Source organism: Protopterus annectens, chromosome 2.part0, assembly GCF_019279795.1.
Source record: "Protopterus annectens isolate FY-2018-M chromosome 2.part0, PAN1.0, whole genome shotgun sequence".
In the NCBI taxonomy this organism is placed as follows: Eukaryota; Metazoa; Chordata; order Ceratodontiformes; family Protopteridae; genus Protopterus; species Protopterus annectens.
Window position 1 is genome coordinate 181601275 of NC_056728.1, and position 24377 is coordinate 181625651.

Consider the following 24377-nt stretch of genomic DNA (forward strand, 5'->3'; position numbering starts at 1 on the left):
GCAAACAATATTACATTATGTACAAAGAGAGATGGCGTATTACAGTATCATGTGTTTGACTAAAGCGGGGGAGGACCCTCTTTAAGGTGGATGGGAGTTCAGGGAGGTCCTTTGCAGATACATAAATGGTCGGTGTTTAGGTAGGATTGTAATTGGGTTTTGAAGGTGGTTGCACATTTCTGTAGTCTGATGTCAGGCGGCAGGGTATTCCCAGATTTTTGCAACTTCGTTACTGAAGAGAGAGATTCATCTGAGCTATTTTTACACTGAATATTTTCTATTAGAGCTTTGTTGGTAGATCACAACTGCCTATTTGAATTGTAGAAGGTTATGAGGCCGGACAGGGCAGGGTTTTTTTCAGGATAGTATAAGATATGGTATGCCAGGTTGAGTTGGTGGTATTGTAGTAAATTTGGGAATTCTAACCAGTGTAGTTTATTTAGGGATTGGCAGTGGTGGGAGCGTGATCTGGCATTGACAGCGAATCTGGCAATTTTGTTATAGCATGTGGAGAGGTTATTAAGGTCAGTTTTATTTAGGTTTGTTAATACTGAACATGCATATAATATAGTTGCTAGCAGATGAGTTCTGGCTATGGTGATTCTAGCTTCGGAAGTAAGGTATCGCATACAGCGATAGAGGGTCCCTAGTTTTTTGTGGACGTTGGAGACAGTGAAGGATATATTTAGTTATTGGTCAATGGTGAATCCTAATAACTTAGCTTCTGAGACTGTGGTGATGCATTAGAATATAACTTTGTACATTTTGAAGGTGAATTTTACCAACAAACCACAGGGATAGCTATGAGAGCAGCATGTGCCCCAGCTTTTGCCAATATCATCATGCTGGTATGGGAAAAGGACTTTGTGTTTTCAAGCCCATTTGTTAAAAATATACATTTTTATGTGAGATTCTTGGATGACATATTTAGTTTGTAGGATGGTACAGGAGATGATATACTGAAATTTGTAGATTACTTGAACAGTTGTTCAAGTTATTTCAAGTTTACCTATGCTTACAGTCACAAAGGGATTAGTTATTTAGACATCCATATATCTCATACTACTAGTGGTTTTAAGTCGAATATCTTCAGGAAGGAAACCTTCTGTAATGCTTATTTGCATTACACTAGTAACCATCCACAGTCCCACAAAAGGAGTTTGGTTAAAGATCAAGCTATCTGAATAGCAAGGATGATCTCTGTGTACGAGGACCTATAGGATGAGCTTGGAAAGTTAAAGGAAATGTTAATAGACAGAGGGTACCCAGAAAAAATGGTGGATGAACAAATTAAAGAAGTACACAGAGGGCGGGGGGCAAAATACCACCCTTTGCTGGGTAATGAAATGGTAAGGACAAATGAAGCCCCCCAAAAAGTACAGTATGAAAAAGCATTGATATTAGAACGCAGCCAGTATTCCAACTGCATTAAGGGAATTGTAACAAGGATTTGGAACATTTTCAAAGTTAGCAAAGAGATTTATGGAATAGTGAGACAGGGACCTGTGTTTTCCCACAAGACTGGAAACAATTTTAAACAGTTATTAGAGGGAGAGGTTCCTCATATAGTAAATACGGGGACTATGCCCTGTGCCTGTTGCAACCAGTGCAGTTATAAAGTAAATGAAAAAAGTATGGTACTGGTCAACATGCTACAAAGTAGGGTGGATTTTGTTTATGGAAATTGTGCAACAAGTAAAATAGTTTATCTAGCTAGGTGTGAAAATTGTACAGCCTTCTATATAGGAAAAACTGAAAGAGCACTAAAAATGAGAATGTATGAACACCTATATGATATAAGTAAAAAAGAAAAACTCATATGCCCTAAACATTCTATTACATGTGAAAAATTTAAACATTTTTCCTTTGGAATTTTGGAGAGAGTGAAAATTAATCATAGGGGTGGTGACTGGGAAAGATTTCTTATGAAAAGGGAATTAATTTGGCACTTGAGGCTAAATGCTACATTACCACCAGAGCTCAATGACCAAGTTTCCACTGCATCAATATTAAAGGAGAAAGCTGTCATTTTAACTTAAACTGTGTTCTACGATTTTTAGAAAGGTTTTTTTTTTAATTAATTTACACTTTGTTAGTGGAATATTATTGTGTACACAAACTGACTTTTTTGGAATTTAAGTAAGTAACAAGGGAAAATGTGGCTGTTTAAGAAAAAAAGTAAATTGATTGATTAATTAATTGAAGCTAATTGTGGTACAAAGTATAAAAAGAAGGAAGAAGTATGGGTATTGTATCTGATGAAGTCCCTTTTTATGAGATGAAAGCGCTTATGATTCGTGTAGATTTGTACTTTTAATAAATACATTTTTATCTCTTCACCCTACTGATTTGGAATATTTTTGCTGGTATTACTTTGTAATAATGCGATACTTCAACAAATTCATGATGTGTTTTATTTATTTATGGGCAACTGGTCAGCCAAAGTTATTGCAACAAATGCCACCTAATCTCCATACTGGTGTGTTATGGTTGGCACATCCTGCACAGAAACATGTTTATGTCAAGTAGGTCCAATAAGATAACTTAAATTTTGGGGTGAACTATGCCAAATGTTAGTTCATGTGAATGAATGTCATGGTCACAAAACACAAAGACACTGGAACACAGAGATGATGTAATACCTTTTATTGGACCAGCATAGGTTTTGCAATTACTTGAGCTTTAGAGCTGACATGAGTCTTTTGTGAGGAGTTAAGTTATTGATGTTAAACTGAGTGCTTAAATATCCACATGTGCTTAGAAGGGGAAGTATAGCATTTATTTACAACAAGCTAAAAATAAGAAATCTTGAGAAAAGCTAGGATAGAAAGCATATAGCTCATGCTGTACCTCAGAGACAGACAGTATGGGCGGGTGGGTGGGTGTGCACACATGCAAGTGTGAGAGCTGCTGAAAGTGTACAATATGGTCAAGACATACTGTAAAATCAAAATTTGACACATTACTTTACAGTTAGTGTTCACTGAACAGAGAACACTCAGAGAGACTGCTCCAAAATTTAATGAGACAATAAATACACATGCATACTCACATGCACAATAAAAATACTCATTTAAAAACATACACAGGATATATTTATATATTGAATATATAAACAACAGAGCATGAAGTAAAGATGCACTTTTGGTCAAATATTTGATTGTATATTTAAGCAAGGGGATATGGAGCAGGGCCCTTACATCAGACTGTTTGTTCAAAGACCCACATAAAAACATTTTGTTGTTCAGCATGAAGTGTGGCAGAGAGATGTTGTAGGGTGTATGTAGTGCATGTTCTTCTACCTCTCATGCTGAAAAGTGCATATACAACAGCATACAGATGTTTTTTTATTTTTGAAGATTTCCAGTGGGTTGTAATTCTTATTTTACAGAGTATGGCTTGTAATAAAACATCAGTAATATAGTGTTTTCACTTTCCATTTCCCAGTTCATTTCTAATAACTGTAAAAATCCTTTACATCCTACCCCATGCTGTGCTTCTCATGAGCCTAGAAATCTGTGAAATGCATTTTCTGTGGACTTTAACAAGTGCATAGCATTTCATCTGAAAACACTTGCTTGTTGTTTATGGAAATGAAGCTCTGTGTACAGCTTATGTTTGACAGATAGTATGATTTTACTGTCATTTCATCATGTTTCTGCTTTCTGTTTAAGAAAAGTATAAAACCTTAAAAGCATAATAAAAGGACAAGTCAGTTGTACTGGTAGCATATTTTTCAGCTGTTGAATTGCTCTGAAACTCACACCTACTGTAATGGAATGAATTATCTGAAATAATAATGCTGATAAAGAGAAAAGTAATCCTATAATATGTAGTAATCGGATTAGACATCAGTTATCCTAATTTAAACTGCCACACACAGATGTTAGATAAACTGTGTATTCCTTCACAAAGTAAGAAAGGTTTGACTCAAAGCAAAATAAAATGGAGTCAGGGAAATTTTTCTTTGCATGCTGTCATTTTGGCCAAGCTATACAAGTGATAGAATGAGTTTGGCACAGAAGTTTAAGAATGTATTGCTAGACTTAGACATTGCAGCAGTCCTGAGTATGAGACCCACAAGCTCATTTGCCTGTGGTATGACGTTTAGCCAGTCATTTAACCAAACTGTGCTCCTGGGTTGCCCCTGAAAATGGACCATGTGTCCAATGAACTTTCCTGTTTAACAATGCATTTATTATTCCCCCATATGTGACTTCATGTTGAAGGAAAGGATACTGTCTCACACTGAAAATCCAAACATGAATAGTAAATTACCTGTTTATAATTCTCTCTCAGAATAAATAGAATGCATATCTTCTTTTGAGTTAACAACATGTACACATGCGCACACACATACACACGCACAAGCACACACACTTTCTATGCATTTTTGTACATGTTTTGACAATTAATAACGCTTTCTCTGCATAGAACTGCCTGTATATAAGGGTGTGCTTCTCTCTCTCTCTCTCTCCCTATAAATACAGTGTGTGTGTATGTATGCATATAATAAATGGATATATATTCATTTATCAGAGAATCAATATGTCGAATCTCAAGTGATCAAACACAAATGATCAATTGCAAGACGATCAAAACAACAGTAAAAACATCCCATAACAGACCTTCTGTTAATTACTTATATGCTCCAAGATCATAATATAGTGGGGAGATGGTAAATTCCCCAGTCTGCACTATATCATGATCTCACACAGAAAAAAAAATGTTCATGTGATCAACTGATTTCTGAACACCTGTACCAACTTTTTCTTTCTTTGGCAGTTGGAACTCTTGCTCTCAAGTAATTGTCAGCATCATATCTATATATCTATCTATACATATCAATATATATATATATATATATATATATATATATATATATATATATATATATATTTATACATAAACACACAGACATATATCCGTGTGTATGTGTATATATATATATATATATATATATATATATATATATATATATATATATATATATATAGACACACACACACACACACACACACACACACACACACATACATAGAGAGAGATACATACATGCATGTGCAGTTGCATGTATAAAAAGCTTTGTTTTTTATCAAAAGTATGGACGTAGGAATGTTAACATTTGACAGCCTGCATGTCCTCCTTTATGAACTTACTGCTCATGTTCTGTATACCTTTTATAACCACTGACCCCAAGACCCCAGGCACATTTGTGAAGGCAATACACATGACAAGTACTCCTGCATCACAAATGCAACATTCCCTTTCAGCTGCTGTTAACCTGTAGGTGTAACACAACAGTAAGGAAGATAGAAGGAGTTTGCATGGAATGAGGTGTAACACTAGAAGTGCTGGGGTAGTATGCTTTGTGAGGAAGTGGACTATGTATTTTACCCCACTGGGACAGTAAAGAGTACGTGGATAATACAGTGGAGATGGGAGTTTACAGAAGCGTGTAGTAAGGTTTGGACCCTAGAATGTTATTTTCAAGCATGCATGCTGAGCAGTCAGTCCAGCCTAATACATTAACAGTGCTGTTTGTAATGTTACATGTAAGTTTTAAGAATATGCGCATATTACTGTATGATTTGTGTGCTTGGGCGGCCACGGTGGTGCCGCAGTTAGTGTTGCCACCTCACAGCAAGAGGTTCTCTGGTTCGATCCTCAGTTTGGGTGCCTTCTGTGTGGAGTCTGCATGTCCTCCCTGTGGTCACATGGGTTTCCTCCAGGTGCTCAGGTTTCCTCCCACATCCCAAAGACATGCTGTAGGTGGATTAGACACTCTAAATTGGCCCTAGGTGTGAGTGTGTGCCTTCTGTGGAAGGTTGGGCACCGGGCTGGCAACTCAACACTGTAAAACTCCACTGCCAATCATGAGTAGACAGGTGATCCGCTGTGGCGAACCCTAACTGGGAAAAGCCGAAAGAAGAAGAAGACTGTATGATTTCTGTGCTGTTTTTATGAACATTGTTGTGATTAAAAAGCTCCATTGCTGTAAGGCTGTGGAAATGAGTGATATCTGGGCAAATATGCTGAGGGTGCAGGGTATTGCCTGTGTATCATAAAATAACATTCCTTTTTAATATTGTATGGAAACTGTTGACAGAATGTCTTAACTGGCCAAATGGTGTGTAATGGACCCACTATCCTGAAGGAACAACATGTGTCCTCCAGTTATATGGGAATCTTGCTACTTATCCTACTTGGGATATCCCGCATCAGGGTGTTTGAAAAAGGATTTCACCTGATAACTGACCCTCCTGTTCAGGAGGAGGAATACAGATTCTGTTCTACCATACAGCAGCAAGTCACTCTGGGTCAACAGCCAGTGTTGTTTCTATTTATTTTGTGAACTAGTGCTAGCATATGATTGAATTCCTTGTACTGTCTTGTTAGAGGGAGATCCACTGTACATGGTATGAAGCTTGGTGCTGGACACCATTCAGTCCCTGCATCTGAGAATTGAGAACTGTAGCCTCTGCACGGTTGGTGTGAAGTTAAATGCATGAAACATGGGCATGCATCAAGCATGCATCTAGCCTCCCCTCCTGTTTGTAATTCAGATCACAGTGAAAGTGTGTCATTAAACAGTTTGGGGACATGAGCGATGCATCTTTGTAATCTGTATATGAGGGTAACTTCTAACCCTGAAGTGCTCATGATCTACAGTTTGCATGGAGTGATTCGGTGCTGAGAATAAAGCAGCTGGGATGAAGTTTAGCACCTCCAAATTATAGTCATGGTACTCTCCCAGAAAAGAGAAATCTATTCTCTGTAGATGATGAGGGAACAACTACCTCCAGAAGATAAGCAGAAGTATCTCAGAAGGGTCTTTTGTTGATGAGTGAAGGAACAGGGGATTTGGGATATCGTCTAGTGGATAGGTGGGGTCATGTGTGTACTGCAGGCATTGTACTGGGCTGCGGTGCTGTAATAAGAAGTAAATAATGGGAAGACACTCTCAGTATGAAGGTTCATTTGTATCCCCATTCTTTCATGTATGATCTTGAACTTTGGGTAGCATCTAAAAGGATATAGTAGAAAGCAGTGCAGCTGCTTCACTAGGTAGCTGGGCTCACTTTCCTTATTAGTATGACAGGCTTGGTAATTGTGGATGACACTTCCTGGCTGTGGGGAGTTAGCTGGGGGTGGTAGTGTACCTACTCATGGTGATCCTGGTCATAGATGTACCACATGCCTTTATGAGGGACCCCCCCCCCAAACATATACAGGACATATTGGATGGATTATGCCTCTCACCTTGCCTTGGAATATCTGTATGTCTCATAGTCAGTGCCACATCCAGCATAACTGCATGAAACTTCAAAATGATGTTACCAAGATGAGTACTTTGATCTTCCAGTACAGAGTATTTCATTTATCAGATTTATTTTATGTGTATGACAGTCATTTTATTTTAACAGCATGCCCCGGGCCTCCACTGAAACTTGGCTTCGTTCCAAGTCGGACTTTCCTGGTTAACAAGTGTTAAATAAATAAATAAATAAATAACAGTGAAAGTTGCACCAGATTTTTTCCCTGTTTCCATTTCACTTAATTCTGTTTCATACAGGGTTATGCCCATATTCAAAATTTTGAAAGTATTTCAAAGTGCCAGAGTAAACTGTCTACTATTTCGAAATAAAAATGTTACCAAAAAAAAGAAAGATATTTTAAAAACGTCTGCTGCTTAAATACCTCTCAACTGTCACATGTTATGAGATGTTTGACACTTTTTATTTCTGAAAATGTTTTATATTATTAGGGAAGGCAATTTTGCATACTGTAAACCAAAACAAAATTCCAGTACTTGAGCACACAGAATCAAAGGACCACTGTAGGGTAAATGCTAATGATTTGCTGTTGAAGCATGAAAGGATGACCTACTTTTGAAGTGAAAAATGTCTTCCTCACTATTAAAAAATAAACCATTCTTTTTCAGTTGTGTGCACTCAGCAGCTGAAGCTTTGTTTTGATTTACACTAGTGCATTGGTTTCTATAAGCAGGGCAGCTTTCTGTGCAGTGCATCCTTTCCTAGGCTTGTAATTTTGAATACTGCCCAGTGATACTTTAAAGTATAATTTATAATTCGAACAAACTCAAAACTAGATAAAACAAAATAGCACCAGAAAGAGACAATAAATCCAACAGCAAGACCGTTGATAAGTTAAGCTCTTTCACTCACTTTATTTAACATGAGCGTCTTCAGAACAAATACTTTACTCACTCAGTCCCTTTATAAACTGTAACCAATTACATCACATGACTTTCTTAAAGGAAATCCAACATTTTTAAATAAAATAATCAATATTATTGATATAACTCTGTATACATGTAAAACTTAAAAAATAATAAATACATTAATAAAAAATCTTCTTATACATAAATTTATGTACGTAAATGTATATGTATATAATAAAAATATATGTATAGTATTGCAAATATTATAAAAAGCAATACACAATAAACTACCTATTCCTGGCCAATGTTAAAAAACATTTGATATTAATAGTACCATTAAGGCCAGGGGTTTCATCTGCAACCAAAACAATTTGCCATAGACTTTCTCTACACTTCAAATAAGTCTTGTAACCACCTGTGAACAAATCAGAGTTCACCCTTTCTAATACAAAGAAAGAAAACTTCTTAAAAAGTGGGCACTCTGTGGCATGCACAGCCAAAGCATTAGTTCCATCCCTTTTTCTGATGGCTAACAGTGCTCATAGATTATTTTATTGAGAGCTCTAATGGTTTTACCAATGTAAAACTTATCACATGCGTCACACATAGCACAATAAACAACATTAGTTGTGTTACAGGTGTAATGATCCTTAGACCAGAACCTCCTCCCTATGTGTTTAAATTCAATACTGGACACATTGCTCATAAATCTACACTGTTTGCATCGTCCACAAGAAAAACTACCTGCAATGTTAGATGTATTTAAAGCCATTAATTTGTTGTTATTCTCTAAAATGGACTTAATACTGGTAGTCTTTTTATAAGAAAAGTATGGTTTATCCCCCAAAATCTTCACTAATTCAATGTTTCCCACCATAACTTTCCAATGGTCTAATAAAATTCTCTTAATATAGACCATCTCGTTACATATTGGAATAGGAAAAGCCAAAGAAAATTTGGAAGAATCTTTACACTGAGCACTAAGGGACACTCCCCTAAAAGTGTCCCTAATGCTCAAAATAGGACAGGCTGAAGTGTCCCTAAGCACCAAAACTTCCTGAATTGTATTTTTAAGCCAAGCTAAGTCATAACCTCTGTGAAGAAAAAACTGTGTCAGTTTATCTTCCTCATGTAAAAAAACAAAGTATTCACTTGTCAACCTGCTGAGACGTGTAAATTGACTTTTGACTACTCCACCTTTCATGTGGTTGGGATGTAGATTATCCCTATGCAGATACTGATTAACAAAAGTGGTCTTCCTAAATATCTGACTCTTGAAATTTTGAGAAACAGTGTCAAAGGTTAAATGTACATCTAAAAAATCTATAGCCCCACCAAAACCGCCAACCGTAAACTTAAGGAAAGTGGTACTAAGGTTCAGATGTTCAACAAAAGTTAAAAAAACTAACATAATCACCCTTCCAGAGAAAAATCAAATCATCTATGTATCACCTATAAAACAAAATATTGTCTGAATAAGGCAAAGCTTAGAGATATCTTAACTCCCAAAGGGCCATTACAATGTTAGCAAAAGATGGAGCAACTCTTGACCCCATTGCAACACCTGATGTCTGCTGAAAAAAAACAATCACCAAATTTGAAAAAATTGTTGGTTAGAACTAGCTCCATAAGGGTACAAACAGTATTGACAGTGTTGTTTCCAAGAGCTGTATATTGTGTCAAATATTCCCTCAAATATTCTAAACCAACCTCCTGATCAATACTTGTGTACATTGAAGTAACATTTATTTATTTATCATTTGTTGACCGGGAAAGTCCGACTAGGTTCCACAGAGCCTGTTTTCAGTGGAGGCCCGGGGAGAAATGCTCCAGATGCATGTCTTTGGAATGTGGGAGGAAACCGGAGTACCCGGAGGAAACCCACGCGAACACAGGGAGAACATGGAAACTCCACAGAGAAGGCACCCCAGCTGAGAATCGAACCAGAGAACCTCTTGCTGTGAGGTGACAATGTTAACCACTGCACCACTGTGCCGCCCAACATCAAGGCTAGCAAAGGAAAAAACATCATCAGAAACTTCAAACTTATTCAAAAGTTCTAACAAATGCCAAGAGTCACGTAGATAAAATTTGGATTCCTGAACCACTGGATTTAATACACTATCCAACCAAATGGAAATAGGCTCAGTTTTGGAATAAGCCACAGACACTATATGTCTGAAAGGAGGATTGAGATGGTCCTTGTGTACCTTAGAAATACCAAATAGTATTCAAGCTGTAAGAACCTGTAGGTGTCAAAATCTATGCTAACCTCACAAAATAGATCAAATAACGTTGTGTCAAACATTTGAAAGCAGTTAAGAATAAAATCACTGCTAACTACTTTATAACACTTGTCGTCATCTAATAAGGAAAACATAGCTTGCTCGTATACTGTTTTTTTCATAACAACTAACGAACCACCCTTATCAGCTTTCATGACTCGAACCTCACTGTCGTTACTCAGATCACTAAGATAAATTTATTTATAAGAAGATTTTTTATTAATGTATTTATTATTTTCTAAGTTTTACTTGTATACAGAGTTATATCATTAATATTGATTATTTTATTTAAAAATGTTGGATTTCCTTTAAGAAAGTCATGTGATGTAATTGGTTACAGTTTATAAAGGGATTGAGTAAGTAAAGTATTTGTTCTGAAGAAGCTCATGTTAAATAAAGTGAGTGAAAGCGCTTAACTTATCAACGGTCCTGTTGTTGGATTTATTGTCTCTTTCTGGTGTTATTTTGTTTTATATAATTTATAATTATTAATGAAGGTTTGTAGTGTACAAATACTCAGTCCTGCTATGATTGTTACCTCAAGTTATGATTACTGGTTTTGAAATATGGCTGCAGCCTGAGTATCAAAATGTTGACTCCCCTCTTGTAACATAAAGGAATTTTAAGAATGAGTGGGAAAATGGTCACGTTAAGGCTTCCCACAAGATGTAAGCCTTTCTGAATCCCATTGTTTGTCTCAGTAGTTGTTTGAATTTAACATAATGGAGTTGTAATAGCTGCCATTAAAACTGAGAATCACTGGAAAAAAGCTCATCTGGATACTTGCAGTTAGATTATTTTTCAATAAAATTTAATTCAGAAGTAGTGTGTGGACTAAAATGCTGTTTGTTTGTCTTTTCCCAGTTAGGGGTCGCCACAGCAGAACTCCGGTCTGCTAATGATTGGCAGTAGATTTTTATGGTGCCAAGTTGCCAGCCCGACGCCCAACCTTCAGTGAAGGCACACCCATTCACGCATGTCTTTTGGTGGCCATTCGGCCACGGGGAGGACATACAGACTCCACACAGAAGGCATTCCAGCCGAGAATCGAGCAGGAGAACCTCTTATTGGTTCATAGGTTAGTACTAAGCTAACTGCCCTTGCAAGCCATTTTAAGCCTAGCCAATTATCCCTTGTGAGACTCAAACCCTGCACCTTGTGTTTGTAAGGCAAACACCTTAAACATTAGGCCACCTGTGAGGCGACTAACATGTAAAACGTTAAATTATCATTCACTCTTAAAATTTGTGTTAATGTTATATGCTGCTATAGATTTTCTTTTTGAAAGACTATTCCTTGAGGGAAGAAAACAATAGACGTATTTCATGATAAGAGGTTTCTTGCTCTTATAAAATTAGGACAAGTATTCAATTTAGATTGCCATGGCAAAGTAAGCCATATAGAATTTTTTTATTTGAACTGCACACTAAAAGTGCACTTGTGTGAGTACACTTATCATAAAAGTTCATGATCAAGTACAATTGCTAATCACTATAGTATTTGTAATGTGCAGAACTTAATCTGTAGGCAGATGTCTGTCCATGTGGCTCAGATTCCAGAGCTCAACAGCTGTCCTGACACAGGCTGATTCCACCCTGTAATATAATGCCACTCTCGATACAGGCTGACTCCTCCCCTGTAACTTAATGCTTAAGTCTGCCTGCCTTACAAAGGCAAAGCCAGCCTGCACCATCTTCATTTCTTTTCAGTCACTGATGATATGGAGAATATGTTACAGGAATGCACTAATCCTCACTTTCTATTTTCTTTTGGTCAAATAAAATTAATAGAGGAAAGAATATAGAGGCAACAGCCATAGAGAGAGTGCCTGAACAGCAGCCTATAAACATTTCCAAATGTGGATTACCAGAGAAGCAGTGGCACCCACTGACAATAACCATTTTTTTCCCCTCCCACCTCAACTAATAGATTGTCTCCACACTCAATCAGGAAAAACAAAAGGTGTAAGTGGGTTGCAACTAGTACTGTAAAAATGATCATATCTGAACATCTCCTTCAATGTTGATCTCACACAATTGTACTTTGTTCACTGTAGTCATATTCGGGACCTAATTATTAGAATATTCCCAAAGTGATGATAACCCTCATGTTTAGCAACCATTGCCAAGAATGGGACAAAATCCATCCTTCAGAGGAGGCCTTGTAGGATGCCTGCCTGGTCCTGGATTGTAAGCTGAGATCAGAGCATTTGCAGAATGTGTAAATGGATAACAAAGTAGCTGAATCACTAATGCTCTAAATAGAGATAATCTTAAAGAAAGACTGTTGATGTGCCAGCTGCCCTGGTAGAATGTTTCTAGACTTACGCAAACAAAGTTTTCTCATATGTTGCATAACAGAAGAGAACACTTTTATTCAACTACTTGGAAATAATTTTTAGTGACAAGTTTGCCCTGTTTCCCTGGGAAGAACAAAGACAATTGTTTCACTTGTCTATACTACCTTAGTATAAGAGTTTCACGTGGACTTATTTCAATTGTGTGAAATTCTCTGGCAACTGAATAGTTTCGCTGAGGGAAAACTCTTGAGACATTTGGCAGGAAGAAATTATTAGATCTGAGGCTCACTCTCACCGTGTAAACATTAAAGGCTCTTTGCTTACACATGACTACAGTTATGATATCTTATCTGAAGTAATAGATACTTGAAGAGACATCTTCCAGGATAAGCAAATAAGTTGGACCTGAAGCTGCTGGGTCAAACAGATGCAAGGTGAATTTCCACAGCAGAAAGTTCAGTTTTCCAGGAGGAAGAATAGCCTTTCTTTTTAAGGGAAGGGTAGGGCTATCTTTGCATTGCATTGCTACTGTAAATAATAGTTATTACACCAGAAACTGAAGTATCAGACACTTTCTGTAAATTCTTTTCAGCTCTTTTCTTTGCTAGAATATGTTGCATTCTACATAATCTAAGATATCAACATGGATTTAAGCTCTAGGTTAATGTGTACTGTCAGCATTTTCCTCTCGCTCTTTGTTATACTCCTGTACTTTAAAGTTATCACTTGCTCAGTTTTGTTTACTAATTAGAAAATCTAAAGCGAGAAACAAAATAAAAGAGATAACAGGACGTTGCTGCTGTTCTTTATGTCTTGTTTCAGAGAGAGAGGGATGCTGCAGGATTTCCTGATATGATATATGATATATATATATATGATGTGTATAATAGCATTTAAGAAGAAAAATCTAACTAATAAGACATAAAATGCCCATATGTCATCATTTCCAAAAAGTAGTCATCCTACTGAAAGAATGTCTCCACTGCTGCAGCTACTGGATTTATTTTTGTTTTCTTTTTCCCACAGAGTCTGCCTATGTATGAGGTGAATTTATTATCCTTGTAGTGAGATAAAAAGAATTTTCAGAAGTCACAAAGCATTCGTCTGTAATCAGAAATGTACTGAGTGATGCAGTCACCTCTGATTTCTAATAAACAAGAATAGAAACAATACATTTAGCAAATCTTTTTTACAAATATTCTGTTTTCCTATATTAAGGATGTCTAATTTATATAAGGTAAGATAAAATGAAGTTTGATTTTCATTAATGATCATATTATTATCTCACAAGTTTTATTGTGATGATGTTTGTGCAAAAATGAAGATTTATTCTATACCAATAATATAACATCCTCTTTGTTCCTCAAAAACTGTCTGATTGAGACACCATTATTTATCCAACTTATGATTTCTTCTTGAAAGCCACACCATTATTTGTGTGTTTACATTTATGTGCGTCTGCACTCTTTGAAGCTCATTTGATGGTTTGTGTGTCCAGAAGAACATGTTTGCAAGTCCTTTCCAAAGCCACTCAAAAAATGTTAGTTTCCTTATGTTTGTGTGTGTATGTGTGTGTGTGTGTGTGTGTGTGTGTGTGTGTGTGTGTGTGTGTGTGTGTGTGTGTGTGTGTGTGTATGGGTGTGCAAGTGTGATGTGCATGAAGCCAGCTGCTGTGTTTAGTGGGAAATACGGATAGACAAAGGAGTAATAAATCCATCTGAAGTTAAACAGTTATGTTATAGAAAATGTTTCATAAATGTTGAAATTCTTGTTTGAGGATTGTAGTTAATTTTGAACACTGACAAATGTGTTTATGATTATTGCTATGTTTTTGAAGTAGCTGATATATATTAAGGACTTGTGACATTACACAAGTTGCATGCATACATCTGCATGCCCCATATACTGAGTTAATGTTGTCATTTAATTGCTTGCCACCTTCACCTCTCTGCTGGTTCTGAGTCGTGCATTATTTACTTTTCCCCTGAAGTCGTCTCCTGCTTTTATACATTTAAGATCCACAGCAGCAGACTGTTCCTGTTCGCAAGAGACTTAAAGGGCAGATTAGCTGTAATGATTGTACCACCAGCAGCAGAGCTGTGTGTAAAAACTGGAAAAAAATCATTTTTCTGCACATTGAGAAGGTTGCATGTACTAGCTTAATAGCCAGCTCTTGATTTAACAGGCATTTAAATGAAGCTTAAAGCACCACCTAATAACCTAATAAATGGAAATGCCATTCTAATGGAATAGCTTCCTACAAAATCAATGAGCCTGTTCCAGCTTGCTCTGAGGTGTATCTCTATGTTCACTCCTGCCTCTTAACTGTTCCAGATTTTGCTGCAATATTTTATTATATCTGTCAAATGATAAGTGACTTTGTAATAAAGCAGGGAGAATTATTGTTTTTATCTAATGCCACATCTAGCAGTTATAGATATGAATTATAAAGAAATTATGTATTCATACATATTGTCTTATTAAATCAAATTTCTAGCTACCCATTACCAATTCTTAAAATAAATACTTGTGTATTTTTGGCATTGTCTTTCATTTTTCAGTGAAAAGGCTAATAACTATGTACTCAAAACAATTACATTGCTGTAGTGTCACATAATTATCTGTCCAGTGTTTGTAAAACTGTTAGCTTTGATTATTAAATGTGTACAGGATTTGGGAGATTAATATATGGTTCAGATTATGCTGAAAGCAGGTTAGACTTATTTGGGCCCAGATCACAAACATGAAATCTATAGGACATAAGAACGTGATGACAATTTACTGTTGTCACCTACAAAGCAGGACAAGGCTGTTTTCAAGACAAGTGCTGCTGCATATAACCATGTGCCCTGCAATGCTTTTGGGGGTAACCTACTGGCCTGAGTGTTACTCAGTGTTATGCATTGTCAGGTATGATATGACACATCCCTGCATAGCTTAATGTAAAATAATGTAAAATGGTGCTCCATTATCACTGGTATTTGTATTAGTTCATTGTTTGGAAAGAAATAGCCTAAACCCGACAATAAATATCCACTTTACCAAATGGTATACTGATATTCACAGAGACATGATTTAGTATGAAGTGGACCACCATGACGCAGATGTTAATTTTATTTATTTGTTAACTATGTCAGAGTACTGATCCAAGTGGACCAATTTCAGTCTCTGTGTGACTGTACAGAAAACAACATATCTTAAAAAACCTGGAAAATATTAAAAAGCAATAATTGCACATAGTATGAAGCAAACATGAAGTATTTAAAATAATTTACATATATGCATGCGGTAGAGTAACTGAAAACATCCTAAATAGGTAAGCATTTCTTTACTGTTGTATGAGTGAGAGACAAATTAGAAAGAAGCAGTATGAGTAGAGGAGCTTTGTAATAGAGTTAATTAACTGCAGTGCATTTGTACGGGTATGTCTGTGAAAGTAAACTTGTATGGTGTTGTTTGGATGAGGTTAAGAAAGCTTAAAATTGAGCTTCTTACATGCCTTGTTTACAGTGCGAGGCATATGTTTAGCTGGGTCATGTGCTGTGCAACTGGTGAATATCATGTTAACCTTGGTGAACATTTTATACCAGTTATAATCATAATTGCTTTATATGGAGATGGTGATCTTTTGTTTGGTTTGGTGTAACTTATCCCTTTGATTGCCCCAGTGTTGTCAGTGGTATAACATTAAGATATGAACTATGTATGGGTACATTGTGCACTGAGTGAGGTGTAAGAATGCGGGTTATCATGCCAAGATATTTCACACTGTAACACTGTAACCAGTGCTTCAAGGTTCTCTTAACAGACGCATACCTCCCCATTCTTAGCCTGACAAAAGCACTTACACAGAAAAATCACACTACTGAAAACACAGAAAAATAAAATTTTCTTAAAGTAACATGCTTTTTAAGGTTTCAGTGAAAACAGGGGGATTACTGTCCAAGTAGAATATGTGAGTGATACAAACTTCTGCAGGGGATAAAGGAAAGGCTTCTTCCAGTGACAGTGTGGTAAGCCATTTTAAGTGCTAGTAACCACTACAGCCACACTACTAATAGTTATCTTACAAGACTACTGTAACTCTCATTGTGAAAATGTTTTCCTTTTTTGCATGTATTGTAGTACGAAAGCATTGTTTTACTGTATTTTTTGGCAACAAATGGAATCAATGCATTAGACAAGAAAAGATGGCTTGCTTTAGTTGTTGTAGCTCAGGTAAGCGCAACTCCTACACTTCACATTACGTTTTTGCAGGAGGCAAGCCCCCTGCACCCCCACACCCCCTGCTAACTATATATTCCAACTCTGAGATTGCACTACAGTTGGGAAAGGGATGAATGTCCCAATCCACACTATACCAAGATCTATGTTTATTACATCAAGTTCATATCAGCAAATGCACAGTGGCATTAACCGATATGAACTACTGATCATGTAATGGTCATCAACATGGGAATTGGCCATCTGCCATTCGATATTCCCAACTACAGAGAATCTGCATTCGAGATTTTGATTGTAAACCATATATATATGTATGTAAATATTTATATGTATGAATATATACCCCCATGTACACATGTACACAAACATATATATAAAATTACTCATATGTGTGTGTGTGTGTGTGTGTGTGTGTGTGTGTGTGTGTGTGTATGTGTGTGTGTGTGTGTGTGTGTGTGTGTGTGTGTGTAGTGAAGTCTAAGGAAGAGAGAGACTGAAACCACCTGTATCCTCATGGTAGCAGTTCCTGTCTGTTGAAGCAGTAGAAAGTACTAGACTCTTTCACCTGACAGTGACTGTTAGTTCTCATTTTCTTTGGGACTTTTGGGATTTGACAAAAGGTACAGAGAAACAGCTAAGTGCTCTGTATATTTCATTTTCAGTTTGGGAAGGTTGTGATCTGCAAAAGCTGTTGTCAGGGTTTCATTTGCCTGTCTTGTAAAATTATGCACTACTGCCTTTAAGTTTTGGTTCTGTGATAAAGCTGTATATTTTGTATTTAATATTTTGTGTTACAGGGAAAGTCCAACTGGGACAGAGCCCATTTTGAGTGGAGGCCCAGGGAGAAACACTTCAGACACATGTCAGAGGAAACCCATACAAACACAGGGAGGACATGCAGACTCCACACAGAGGACACCTCAGCCAAGAATTGAACCAGAGAACCTCTTGCTGTTTGGTGAAAATGCTGACTGCTGCACCATTGCCTTTTTCTATTTTGAATACTGTAATTTGTTTTCTTTACCTTGTGTTTTACTTGTGTTCTGCTTTTAATTGCATATTAAAAGGAGACCACAGCTCTGTCTCTTGTGAGTCAGGCAGAAATGAGAACAGGTCAATTAAAGAGTCACACATAAGATAGAAGAGGTCAGTTAAGGTTAATCATCTGTGAACTGAGGGGGTGGAGCTTGGAACTAAACCTTCTATATAAGGGGTAAAATAAAACATTTCAGAGCTTTACTAGAAAAACTCACCCAGACTCTGCTACACTTTGCTGTGAGGGAAAGGTAAGTTTGCATTTTATTTGTTGTATTTTGTATTACTTTATTGCCTTTTTCTATTTTGAATACTGTGATTTGTTTTCTTTACCTTGTGTTTTACTTGTATTTTGCTTTTAACTGCATATTAAAACTTGAAAAGAGACCACAGCTCTGTCTCTTGTGAGTCAGGCAGAAATAATTTTTCCCACCTTCTCACCCAGTTACTGTTGTGTTCTTAAACACCATTGTCTTTCTAGTTGCCTGCCCCATATGTTAATTTGACCATATATCTCATTTCCTCTCTGCTTTTACTGGCTTGTGTGAGTAAGCACAAAATTATCATTTTGTGAAATCACTTCCCTTCAACTGTTTACATTTATTGGCCATCCTACTGTATTTCATAGCACCATAATACAAAAGTGACCACCCCCTTTCAATCTATCTTGCTGTTTTAAAAATAGTGACTCTCCACTAAAACTTAACTTTTTAGTCAGGTAAAATTTACATTACCTACTTTTACATCTAATTCCTCTAGTGCACACTGCAGTGTTTAGGATAAACCATTTTTTTCATCTTACCTTTAAGCATATATTGCAAGACCACCAGTTATTGGAGAGCTCACATTCTGCCTCTCAGTAGTCATCTGGGGATTAGTGCTTCGGTTTTCTCCTGGTGAGAGAAGGAGTGCAGTTACGTTATTTCCTGGAGACTGCTGATCACCAGAAAGCTTAATAACTGCTTTATATGTGACAGCTTGGAATGTGTGCTTATATTCTGATCCTAGTGAGAGTAGGAACAGAGTGCATTGATTCCTGACTCTTTCTGGTTGGAGTCCCTGTGACTAGCATTTGCTCTAAAACCTGCTGGAAAGCACTAGGAAGTCTTAAACTGATACAAGCTCTCAATGCTCCTTGTTAATAAGGAGAAATTAATCGTAGGCACTAAACAGCCTACAATTGCAAAGTACCCTGCCAAGGTAATGGAAAACAGCTCTGGTACTTTACAAAAAAAAAAATACACCTAACCAGGCGTGTCCAAGGGTCAACTTCTGGTAATTTCTCCTGTCCACCTGGTGAATCTGGGCATACTGGGGCAATGCAGCAATTGCCTCATGTACACAGACAACCCTCTCCTCCTACCACCCAACACTACAACCTGCGAGAGATACACTTACATAACCAAACTGGAAGCAAAGCTCTCTCCAGCCAAGCCAAGATTGTGCTAAACAATCAAGAGGAGAAGGTTAACACCCGCACTACACTTCAAGCAACACATAGCCCTTCAAAACCCGCACTACCAACACTCACACATAGCAACACTAAACCCACATATGCGGAGGCACTTAACATTAACCTGCCCAAGCAACAAGGACCTCTGAAGCTGAAAGGCAAACAAACACCAATCACAACCAAAGTATCACATAGCTCACAACACAAGTGTGCCACCCAACAACAGCCCCTAAGGCAAAACAATTTACCCAACACTTTAGTCATAGGTGACTCTATAGTCAGGCACACTGATGTTCCACTTACCAGGCTGAACAAGGAGAAAATTACAGTTAGCTGCCTGTCAGGTGCCAGGACCTGCCACATAATGCATGCACTCAAGTCACTCCACAACAAGTACAAATATGACTCTGTCATTGTCCATGTTGGAGTGAATGACTTGAGATGTACCTCCCTGGACTACATGAAAAGAGACATGGAAGAGCTCTCCGATCATGTGGCCCAGGCAGGTGTGACCCTAGCCCTGAGTAGCATTCTGCCTTTACCCAGAATGATACCACAGTATAAGGACAAAATGATTGACTTCAACAATTGGCTAAGCTTCTGGTATCATTCAAAGGGAATCCAGTATCTTTATGGCTGGGATGACATGATCGATAAACCATGATGCTTTGCCAGAGATGGTCTGCACTTGTCGCCCCTGGGATTCAGGTTACTGGCTAAGGCTCTTGCCACCCCTATAGTGCCTTTATTAGGCAAGGCTCAAAGGATAAAACCACCACCATAACAGGTACAAGTATGCAAAATCTGAAGGTAATGCTACTCAATGCTAGAAGTCTAAACTTCAAAATGCACTCTCTCGAGGCATCCCTAAAAATGGAGAGCATAGATATCTGTGTAGTAACTGAGACCTGGTTCAAAGTCCCAGAGAGCACCCATGCAATACCAGGCCACATCTCTTACCACACTTTTCGGCCACCAAACCAGGACCGAAACATTAAAGGTGGAGGAGTGTCTATATTCACCAAGGATATTTGTACCTCCAAGCTAGTTGCCCAACACAATGCATCCGAAATTCTCCAAGTGCAACTAACACTAGGACTGAAATCCAAATTGTAGCTTGCTACAGATCCCCCACCATGCCCCAAGATTCTCACTACACCTTTCTAAACATACTGGAAAATATTAAGATACAACCAAACACCCTAATACTGGGTGATTTCAACCACCCTGCCATTAATTGGGAAAAGTACTTGTGTACCAACACCTTTACCCAACGGTTCTTGGAATTCATAAATTCTAATGCCCTAGATCAACTAATCCATAGTCCCACCAGGAGCTCCAATATCCTGGACCTGGTCATTACCAGTATGGGAAATCGATGATCCACACCAGTGGCCACCCACTCGTTGGTTAGGTCTGACCATAAGCTAATCACCTTTGACATCCACAACCCACTCCCACACAACAGTAAGGAAACATCCATAAAAAAACCTCTCCAAGGCCAACTTCATGCTACTCAAGTCAGAAGTGAAAAACTTCATGACACCCATGCAAATGGGAACTGAAAGTTCAACTGCCGAATCATACACTAAAGCACTGTATGAGCACATCCATTTGTGCATGAATCGTGCCATCTAAAACAGAACCAAGACACTCTCCTCCAAAAAAAGGAAGCCAATCTGGTGGTCTCCTGTCATAAACAAACTATACAACACAAGGAAGAAACTTTTGCAGAAAAGATGAAAATCCCAGGATGCAAAAACTCCCTTAACAGCCTCAGTAAGAACCTGAGATCCCTCATAAAATCCTCCAAAGCTAGTTACGAAAGTACAATTGCCAAATATTTAATTGCCAAATATTCCAAAGACAACCAGAAGGCATTCTATAGCTATGTCAAGAATCTAAATGGCAATGCTCCAATCTGCTCTGAGCTACAACAGAATGGCATTAAATATACTGATCCCAATGATATTGCCAATATCCTGGCAGATCGGTTCAGTGCTGACTTCACCCCCTTCTCACCCCCTAAAGGGCCCATTTCAATACAGAAATATTGCCACATTCTGGTAATCATGGCCACACAGTTAAAAACTGCACTCTCCAAAACTAAGAATACAGCATCCATGGGACAAGATGACATGCTGGGCTGTGTACTACATGAACTACAAAATGAACTGGCACCTCACCTAAGTGTCAAATTTAATCATGGCCTCACCTCAGGCTTTCATGCCCACTGAGTGGTGCACAGCTACAGTTATCCCACTCCACAAGGGGAGCTCCACTTTGGATCCTAGGAAATACCATCCCATCAGTCTGACGAGCCTGATCTGCAAGGCCATGGAATGTATTATCATGGAACTTATAAACAAAGACATTGGCAACCTTCAAACACTGGACCCCACCCAGTTTGGGTTCGTGAAGGGACGATCATGTCTTCTGAACCTGATTGACTTCTTCGAATCAGTCGCCAGAGCCGTGGACGAGGGTAAGGCAGTCCACACAGCCTATCTGCACCTCGCCAAGGCCTTCGACATCAGGTCTATATTAGATCACCAAACGCTTAAAAAAGTGAACGGTGATTGATCGAACTTATGTAAGCAAAAGCTTACAATCTTGAACTGTCAGAACAGCGATATTTTTCCTATGGAAAAAAAACGCTGATACAAAACACATACACACAACACAAGCACACCAAACAAACAGCAATCGACACACATGCACCTAAAATCTGACACCTAACCCTACACTAAACTATACACACACCACTAACTATCCACTTACCTTAACCCAAACCCTAACCCTAAGGTCCGTCACTATCGCACACTCACCTCACCCTCTCCCTAACCCTAACTCACCTAACCCATCCTAACCCTCACGTCCACACAATCGCATACATACCTAACCCGCGCCCTAACTCTAACTCACCTAACCCACCCTAATACTCACATCCACTCAATCACACACTTACCTGAACCTGACCCATAACTTTCCACCACAGCACTGAAAATACCGAAGCAACAGAAACGGACAACTGAATTCTTTCCCTAGGAAAAAATTTGGGTTTCTGCTGCTTCGATATTTTAAACTTTCACTTACATAAGTTTGATCAATCACCGTTCGCTTTTTTAAGCATTCGGTGATCTAATATAGACCCTTCGACACCATCCCCTACTCTGGAATCATAGATAAACTTACTAAGCTGTGCATAGATCCCTATGTCACTTGATGGGTTGCCAACTGGCTTACTGACAGAACCCACACTGTAAAAGTAGCCGACTCCAAATCCAGCTCCAGACAAGTGACAAATGGAGTACCTCAGGGTTCAGTCCTGGGACTGCTCTTCTTTGGCATCTACTTCTCTGAAATACAGGCCAACACTAAGGAACTCTGGCTAACAAAGTTCACAGATGACTGCAAACTAGGAGCCATTATTGAATCCCCAAATGATGTGGATATTCTATAAAAGGGCCTTACAGAAACAGATGCTTGGTGCCAGAGCCATGGGCTCAAGCTTAATGCCAAGAAGTGTAGTTATCCCCTTTGGGAAAAACCATGTACCCATGAATTACCACATAGGTGGAGTACACTAAACACTGAAAGTGTGATAAGAGACTTAGGAACACAGGTGGATAGTGGTCTCACCTTCGATAACCACATCACCACAACAGTCAGGAAATCCTTCTATGTGGCACACCTCATCACTAAGGGCTTTTCATCCAGAAAAAAGGAGGTCATTGTCCCACTGTATTAATTTCTCATTAGACCCAACATAGAGTACAACGCCCCGTTTGGTATGTACCTCACAAGACATCTGGAACAACTGGAAAGTCAGCAGAAACACCTTACTAAAAGAATCACAGGCCTAAAGCAGATGCCCTATGCTGACCGACTAAAAAAACTCCAGCTATACTCTGTCGCATATCGTCTACTTAGAGGCAATCTCTACTTAACATACAAGGCAATGTCAAACCCAGAGCTGTTGGACATGCTACACTTAAAGAAATCCCAATCCATCAGAACCACATGCTCCAGGGACCTAAACCTTGTCATCACAATGAACAAAACATGCTGTAGGGATAGGTTCCTGATCCAGAGACTCCCCATACTCCGGAATAGACTGCCCACATCAAGCAGAGTGCTTCCTAGGCCCTCTTCAAAAGGAACCTTGATGACTGGATGGGAGATAGGAAATTTACCCCAGAGATTACGTCAGTCGCCCTGCTAGACAGGGGTCCAGAGAAGTAAATATTGTGGGAAGAAATAGCCAGGGAATTGTTATGGCTAGGCTTGAATAGGCCCTAGGGCCGATAGCATAGTGCCAACCTATGAACCTATGAACCACTGCATTCTATGGAGCTCTGATCTTCAGTGTATTTAGAAAACCACAGTATGGATGCACTTATTCAAACAAAAGAAAAAAAACAACAATTCTTTCCTGGAGTAATTCTAGGCGTAATGTAAAACTGGAAGGAAAATGTGATGACCAGTAAAAGAACTGTCCTCCTCAGGAAATTCTGGTTAAATGCCCATGCCTGGCAAACTTAACTTTCTCTCACTGAAAATGGATCTACCTTTTGGATTTGCCAGTTCCAGAGCTTGCAAAGTGCAATATCACTGTCTCTGTTTCCTTTTCTAGAGTGTGGAAAGCAATGTCAGTCCTTCAACAGGGCCCCTTTAGTGTCTACCTACTTTTCAGGAGGCAGCAAACACAGTCCAAGTATGACTGGAGCAAGAAGATACAAGATCTAAAGGTCTGCTTAAATATGCCAAGGTTAGAGGCAAATGACATTTGAAAACTAACAGTTAAAATAGGAATAAATGACATAAAATGGTGATTTATAACCAATCTGCAGAAAAGTCTCCAGAAAAAGATGTCATTTCTGGGGAGGTCTGGAA